Genomic DNA, 7,536 nt, shown 5'->3' with positions numbered 1-7,536 from the left:
CAGAGTTTGAGGCTCGAATTTCAACCTCACTGTTTTTCCCCACTGCTCTTCAACATCTACATGAAGCCACTGGGTGAGATCATCCGTCTTTAGTTCAGAATGAAGTTGCGCTTCTCCAAATAGAACCGGTTTGCATTTTGGGACTCCTCTTGGACTCACAGCTCTGCTCCACAGATAACAGCTCATCTTTGCTGATCTCCAACTTGCGTGTCAATAAGACCTTTCTTGATATGGGAGGCTTTACTCATCTCACTCATACCTTAGTCAGCTTTTGAATGTACTCATGGAATGTGCACTCCATGGGGTGCCCTTGAAAGGAATTTGGAAGCTACGGCTGGTCCACAATATAGGGGCTTGAGGAATGATGGGAACATCGAAAATCACCTCTACTTCAATAATTGAACCAGTTGCCAGATAGCTTCTGCGTAGGGGTGGGATTCAGCCGGTAAGGGCTGGTTTGGGCAAACCGATAGTTCTGGCGATCAGTTGGCCCTGCCCACCCATTGACCCCTGGATAGTCTATCCTTTATTTCCTTGTTTTGAACCCCATCTGATCCGCACAGCACAGCGGATTGCTGCACCTCAGCTCTTTCACTCACCGGGGCTGTAGCGGAAAGTAAGTTTTAGCTGAAAATGGCTGTTTTTAAAATGCTGCGCACGCAAAGCACACACTCACCGAACCGGTTGTTACACTGGTTGAATCCCACCACTGCTTCAGGGTGCAATTCAAAGTGCTAACTGCCATCTTTTAAGACCCCCCTGGCTCAGGGCCTGGATATCTGTGGGGCTATCTTCTCTCAGTAACGTCAGCTTGTTTGCCAAGATCTAGAAGAGAGGATCCCGAGTATCTCCTTTTCATTGGCGATAGCTACACATTTTGATGTCTCCCTCTTCAGGAATTTTTGAAATATTTGATTCCTGATTTTGGTTTTGAATATGATGTATTCATTTTAAATCAAAGTACAGATTTAAGGGAGTGTTACACTATTTGGAATTCCAGAGGGGGGAAAAATTTAGACTAAAGGAACCAGGAGCACTACTCAGGTCACCCTGAGGACATAGATAACCTCCAAGTGCTTCAACGACCCTCTAAAAGGATGCAAATGGCCAGCTGTCTGCAAGGAATATAAATCCTTCCATTCCCCACTATCCTGTCAGAGCTGAAGAAGCTTTTTGGATGAGAAGTGAAACATCTTCAAAGAAAAAACCAGGAAGTCCAGTTGCCTCCTGAAAAAGCACCTTTGGGACATTGTTTGGAACTGGTTGATTGGGACAGCCTATAATAAATAAAATAAAGGAGCTTCTGGGGGGAAAAAATAAGAGACAATATTTTTTACAGGCTAATTTGTACTTCATGCCCCAAATCCTTACCTATAGCTCTACCAGCTCTGGAAGCACTTTTAAGTATGTACATATTTTCTCTTGTAGATGAAAAACAACATGGAGTCTAAACTAATTCTCAAGGGGAACTTTAATTCCTATATTAAGTAGAGTGGATTCTCTCAAGGCTACTTTTGGTATTTAAAAAATGTTAAGTAGAAGATATATGATTATGTGTCTCATTTGGTTGCGGCCTTAATTGAATTGCCAAATTTAAAATTGGTCTACAAGCTGGGACACATCCTTGCATTCTCATAAAGAAAAAGTAAATTTACAGGTGTATCTCTGAGAAAAAACAGGATAATTATTGTCTTGAATTTTACTTCATTAGATTCATCTCTGTTAGCCAACTCCTAAAATAGGCTGTACTGAACAAAAGAAACTGATGTTTATGGATGTTCCGGGGGATATAAATAAATTTCCAATGGCAAACTGGAACAATAGGCTTTCCATTGTCATAATTTTGAGATATTGTCCTTAAAACCTGGAAAGGAAACACAGAAGCAACTTGGGTCCTTTGTATAAATAATGCTAATGGAAATGCACAGCTTTCAAAGTGTTTTAATATTGCTGTTCTACCTAGAAAAATCAAAGGCATAATAATGAAAATTGATGCCAGAAGGACTGCAGCTTAATGATACAGAACATGCTTTGCATGCGAAGAATCCCAGGTCAGTCACCAGATTTCCAGATGGAGCTGGTTGACATCTAAAATAATTCATTGTTAATTAGTGTAGAAAGTACTGGACTCTATGGACCAATGATCTTAGAGGTAGTTTTTTATATTTCTATGTTTTTCAATTCCCATATATGGAACAAGATAGGGAATACACACACATGTATAATTCAGCAGTCTGCTCATAAAACTGAACAACTGAGTAAGTTTTGAATGTTGGGTGATTCTGATCATTTTAGAAGGCTGAAACGGTTTTCTTGCCTGACGTCATGTTCTCCCCTCTGCGGGATCAGATGTCATTTATAAAAGAAAGTCTGATGTGAATGGATTTCTAAAAATCTGAGAACTACTTCACCATCCTTGCTTTATTCCTGGCTAGGTGTGTATGGCAAAGCAGTCGGACATATTTTAGCCTAAGATGTTGTATGAATCCTCCCGGTTCAGTTCAAGATGATGTCTGCCATGAGAAAAAAATTTGTCAGATGGACACTGTTCAATGAATCATGAGTGAGTTCAAGCACATGGAGCACTGTAGCATGTGTGGCTTTGTACACACACAGAGTGTGCAGCCAAACCCTGTGATCCACAGTCAGATTTGAGCTCAGTGAAGCTAATTAACCTAGTTGCGCTGTTCATGCATATTGTTATAACAGAGACCACAATGAAAATAATAATTCTGTACATGATGGACACAACAAAAAATGTTTCTTTTAATTACTTTCACTATTCTAAGGGCCTTATATTAATTTGTGGTATGCATGACTATTGCCAAACCTGACATAAAAATGATAGAGATTAAAAATGTGAAAAATCAGGTTACTGGTGTCTATTCCAATAGAACTAAGAGGGGAGAAGAATGGGAGTTAGAAGAACAGTGAAAAAAGAGAAAGACAAACAGTCCTCTCCTACTGATAATATGATTGTCCATGAAAGGCATCATTGGCTGCATACAGGTAGTTCTCAAGTTACAACCATGTCTGTGACTTGAATTTCTGTTGCTAAGCAAGGCAGCACCCGATTTTACAAGCTTTTTGAAGCAATTGTTAAGCGAATTACTGCGGCTATTCAATGAATGATGTGGTCATTAAGCGAATCATGTGGTCATTAAACGGATTTGGCTTCCCCTGTTGATTCTGAGTGTCGGAAACTAGCTGGGGAGGTTCAAAATGGCAATTATAGGATGATTATAGGAGGCTGCAACCATCACAAATACATGCCAGTTATCATCCAAATTTTGATCATATGACTGTGGGATGCTGCAGCAGTCATAGATGTGAGGACTGTAAGTAACTTTTTTCAGTACTGGTGTAAGTTCAAATAGTCACTAAACTAATGGTTGTTAAGTTGGGGAGTTCCTATACCCCTCCCAACAGAGGAACATTATAAAATCCTCATGGGATAATAGCCTCCTTCTCCTCAGTTTAAGTCAGGAGCTAGTCAGCAGCCATGAAGACTAGCAGCAATTAATATTGCGAATGTGTCCGATCTGTTTTAGGGGGGCATCCACACATCTAAAGTACCCAAAGGGGCGACATGATAATAGTATTCCAGTATTTGAGGGGCTGCCACAAAGAAGAGGGGGTCAAATTAGTCTACAAAATACCAGAGGGAAGGACAAGAAACAATGGATGGAAACTGATCAAGGAGAGAAGCAACCTGGAATTAAGGAGTAACTTCCTAAGTGAGGACAATCAACCAGTAGAACAGCTTTTGCCTTCAGAAATCTTGGCTGTTCCATCACTGGAGGTTTTTAAGAAAAAACTAGACAATCTGAAATAGTGTAGGCTCTCCTGCTTGAGCAGGGGACTGGACTAGAAGACCTCCAAAATCCCTTCCAGCTCTATTCTATTCTATTCTATTCTATTCTATTCTATTCTATTCTATTCTATTCTATTCTATTCTATTCTATTCTATTCTTTCCAGTTTAATTGCACATTGCATGATATAGTGCTTTCTTGCATTGGCTTTGACTCTCTCTGTACTTCATTAATAATGGTTCGACTCTCCCTCCCTTTTCTAAATGTACCAGTCAGGTCATACCTGTTGGCATCCATGCACTTATACTCACCTACACTTTACTTAGCGCCTACCCGGATCCAGGGGCTTTGTCAAAACAGTCACACTAGCATTGCGTTCTGCCTCATCTCTTATCTATGCATGGACAAAAGGGGTGAAGCTAGCAAAATGATGCCACCTAGCAGTATCATTTCCCCAGCTTGTCTCTCTGTCTCTGTCTCTCTCTCTCTCTCTCTCTCACACACACACACCCTATAGTTTAGCTGAAATAATGTGAACTCAGCAGGCTGCAAAGCATCCCATAAAATTCCCTTTTTGGGGAGGTGGGGGAGACAAGGTTTGTTTCTGAGGGGGATTTCTTTATTTTCTTTTTGATCAAGAGACGAGCAGTAACAAAGTTTGGAAGCCGAGAAGCTACCAACTAAGCTGCAGTTGTAGGGAATAGAAGCGGGGATAAGAAACATTCTGGAAAATCAATATTTTTGTCACTGGCTACTTTCCCTTCTCTGTCCCCAGCAGCCATTTCATGAATGGCTAGAAGCCATTTTACCAAAGCCCCCCCCCCACACACACACACGTGCTCAAAATTCCATATACATGTATTCCTTCTGAGTTAGGAATTTCCTGCTAAGTTCCTCCTGGGGGAGAAGAGGTGCCTTTACCCATTCATCTCAAAAAGATTCTTTTCCTCCAATGTTTTCCACACTTTACACTGAATAACAGACAGGTTCCCTATCTAATCTCTGGAAATAGCACCCTGAACTACACACAGTAAACGTCTGTCTGTCAGTTCCAGGCACGTAGAAGCCAGTCTATGGATCTGAGTTGTGCAAAGGTGGGCGTGCAAAGGGGGGAGGGCAATGTCAGAGAATTCTGCACATGGGCAGAGGCACCCTTTCTTTGCTCTCCGCTTGCAGATGCCGCAGAACAAACTACAGGTAGCGTTCTACTCACAGCACGGTTCACTTAGTGACTGTTCCAAGATACAGCGGCACTGACCATGTTCCAAGATACAGCGGCATTGACTTATGAGCATGTTTCACACTTACAACCACTGCAGCATCCCCAATGCTCCTGCGATCACAATTCAGACGCTTGGCAAACTAACTCATATTTACGACCATTGCAGTGTCCCGGGGTCTTTTTTTGAGACCTTCTTACAAGTAGCAAAGTCAAGGGGAGGAAGCCAGATTCGCTTAATAACCGTGCTACTAACTTAGCCACCGCAGCGATCCGCTTAACCACGAGAAGGGTCGTAACATGGGGCCAATTAATAAATGCTTCACTTAGTCACCTAGACACGTTGGGCTCGATTGTGGCCGTAAGGCGAGGACTACCTGTACCTTAGGGCGCCCAAGGACGAACCGAGCCGGAGTTTTTTCCCCTCACCGACGAGTAGGGAAGGCTGGCGAGGCTCGACGCCAGCTCCACCTCTCTGGCGCGGCGCTGGGGTAGCTCCGCCGCCTCTTCGGTTCCTCCCTGACCTCCCTACACTGCGCGCCTCTGACGCGCCCGGTCCCTTCAGCCCAGCGAGCTCTTCCACCTCAAAGAAAGGCCAGGCGGGCAGGCAGGCGGGCGGCTGCGGAGCAGGCAGCAGCGGGTCCGAGCCGCTCGCAGCGGAAACAGCCACCACCCTCAGCCCGACGCGGGGAGAACGACCGAGGTTAGCGCCCGCCAGCCCGTCCTTCCCGCCTTTGGAGGCACCTGCACCGAGCGCCTCCGCGGCCAGCCCAGCCACGCCGCTTCCGAGCGTCCGCCGAGGGAGTCTTCGCGGCTCGGTTTCCCCTACCCACCCCGGGCGGCGGGTCCTCCTTTCGTGCGGAGGCCTGCGGGGGAAGGCGCTCGCCCGAGAGGATCTCTCCCTCTCTCTCTCTCCCCGCAAGGTCAACGTCTGCGCTGCGGCTGAGGAGGAGGCTGCAGCCGGTTCCTCCTGCTTGCTGAGAGGTGAGGAAGCCGCGGCTTTGCAGAGCAAGCGAAGCGCTGCTCGCCCGGGCGAGATTTGGGGACAAGGGGGCAGGAGGAGGCGCAACACCTCGCCTCACAAACGGAGAAACGGTTTTTCTTCATAGACGCGGTGAGGTGTGTGTGTGTGTGAGAGAGACTGAGGCGGCCGGTTTTTCCTCGCTCCCTTCTTGGGAATTCCTGAGTTGCTCCCGGAGATTTCCCGGAGATGCTTTCCTGAACACTAGCCCGAGCCGGGGGTGGGTGGGTTAGATGACCTCTGCGGTCCCTTCTCTACGAAAACGCGCGTGTGAGAAGCCGTTCGGACTGCAGCCCGAAGTACTTTGGTTGGCAAGCGCCCCAGTCTGTTAACTCGGGAGGATTAAGCGGCGCTTCTTCCTCTCAGCTACAGGTCTAAGAGGCGAGCAAAGCTCTTTGCAACTATTTGGATCCGTTTTCGCCACTTTCTTCTGCTCGGTGGGTTAAACGACGCCCGCCCCCCCTCAAAAAAAAAAAAAACAAACCACCCTGCCAGGCTTAGATCAAAAGAAAAGACATTTCCTCCCAGTGTGTATTTTGCAAAGAAATTCTGGGTTGGGTTCTGTCCTGGGCAAGTTTCACACCTCGGTTTAACCCTGGGGTTCCCATTGCATGTGGGATGGTGGAGAAAGTAAAAACATATTTATGAAAAAAGGTTTTCCCTTCATCTTTCTTCTCATAGTTTGTACAGTGATCTAATCCCAAATAACATTATCCTGTTGTCCTTGTTAAAAATTGGCTTCCAACCCCATCCCGGCCTCTCCTCCTCCAATATATGATGCCTTTTGCAATTATTCCTTCCCCACTTCTCCAGAGCAGGAATTGAAGGACACAAACAATGCCAATGCAGGAATGGTGCGTAGAGAAAAGAATGAATAGAACTGAATCCAGGAGGCATGGCATGTGTGCAAACTGTTTTTATTTACTTGGATGGCTGGGTGAATTATTCTGCCTTTAGGAACAAATACCAGAGGTATTTGTTCTTAATGCAAGTTCAGGCTGCTATCTTGAAGAGACCCTCCGTGGTGCTGGGGATGATGGGAGATGTAGTCCAAAACAGGAGAGAAAGGAGGCACATGCAGACAGATAGGACTATTCTGAAATGACGGAAATGATGGCTTCTGGCCAGTGTCGATTTGATTTTGCCCATTCATAAATGCAATTCACACAAGAACAGATGTTACTCCCAGTGATGCTTTTGTGAGAGGAATGACTCAGGCTTCGTTGTGAGAATGCAGCCTTTCTACATAGGTCTTCGATTCGCTGAACGATTCTCAGCTTCCACAGGCGTGCAAACTCCAGCAAGATAAGGCACACAAAGACTCCTCGGTAACTCTGTTTGGGAGAAGCGTGCATTTTATATTTTATCTTTGCCACATCTCCCTCCCTGTTTTTAAAATTGCTTTAAACATATCGACTTCCCTCTTCCTGTTTCTAAGGAGTGGTTTGTCTATAGATAACAGCAAACCACACAAGATAGCTGT

At 45.2% G+C, this 7,536-nt stretch overlaps 1 protein-coding gene across 2 annotated transcripts in view; it reads left to right on the top strand.

The window, feature by feature from the left end:
- Positions 1 to 5,476: 5,476 nt before the first annotated feature.
- The window catches only part of GPRIN3 (GPRIN family member 3), a 40,455-nt gene continuing 38,395 nt past the window's right edge, over positions 5,477 to 7,536 (top strand). The window contains exon 1 of one of the 2 annotated variants that reach the window (XM_087962866.1): positions 5,477 to 6,016. The gene's annotated coding sequence lies outside the window, so the exon portion shown is untranslated. The remainder of the gene's footprint in view (positions 6,017 to 7,536) is intronic. The other variant, XM_087962867.1, reaches the window with a different exon arrangement.

This window comes from Notechis scutatus, chromosome 4 (assembly GCF_049901735.1).
Source record: "Notechis scutatus isolate UNSWTSFEM ecotype Mainland chromosome 4, rNotScu1.2, whole genome shotgun sequence".
NCBI lineage: Eukaryota > Metazoa > Chordata > Lepidosauria > Squamata > Elapidae > Notechis > Notechis scutatus.
This window is presented reverse-complemented; position numbering and strand designations above follow the sequence as displayed.